We start from the raw sequence: 630 nt of genomic DNA, 5'->3' as shown, positions 1-630 counted from the left end.
TCCTGGCTAACGCCCCTGGGCTTGTCACGCAACCAGCGCCCTTACTGGTGCTCCCAAGCTTGTCACGCAACTCGTGCCCTTTTGCTGGTTCCCTTGTATTCGCTGGCCCACTCAGGCCGGCCCCTGAGCTGGCTCCTTTAAGTTTCTCGCCAAGCTCACCCCTCTGGGCTTGTCTATACGCTTGCCCGACTGGGTTTCTCCCCTAGTTTGCCCAGCTTGGCTCCCCAGTAGCTTTGCCCCTGCTGGGGCTTCTCAATAGCTTTGCCCCTGCTGGGGCTTCTTAAGTAGAGGCAGTGCCCCACTGGGCCTGTCTCCCCACGCTCACGCGCTCTCACCCACACAGGGGTTTCGTTGCCCGCGCTTCCCACGGTTGGTTACCCTCACTGGGGTTTTGTCACCCACGCTTCCTGCGGTACAGCGCTCTCTACTGCGCTACTTATCTCGATAGTCACCCCGCTGGGGTTGGTGTCGAGACACCCCTCGCAGCGCTCTCTGGGCTAGTCCCGCGCTCCTCGCGCTTGGGGCTCAGGTGGCCCGTAGACGTGCCTGGCCCCCTGACCCTTCTTGGGGTCCTACACCCTACTGGGCAAGTACCGCCCTCACGGGCTGGGGTCTTAACCCCCCCCCCCC

General features: G+C 63.0%; 1 protein-coding gene across 16 annotated transcripts in view; it reads right to left on the bottom strand.

Annotated features, from left to right (window-relative positions):
- Nucleotides 1-630, bottom strand: part of SNAP91 (synaptosome associated protein 91) — a 182,792-nt gene that overhangs the window by 129,421 nt on the left and 52,741 nt on the right. The gene's annotated exons all lie outside the window — the stretch shown is intronic.

This window comes from Gavialis gangeticus, unplaced genomic scaffold, assembly GCF_001723915.1.
Source record: "Gavialis gangeticus isolate Ggan-Ray unplaced genomic scaffold, GavGan_comp1, whole genome shotgun sequence".
Lineage (NCBI taxonomy): Eukaryota > Metazoa > Chordata > Crocodylia > Gavialidae > Gavialis > Gavialis gangeticus.
Note: the sequence above shows the minus strand (reverse complement) of the source record. Positions and strands in the feature narration are given on the sequence as shown.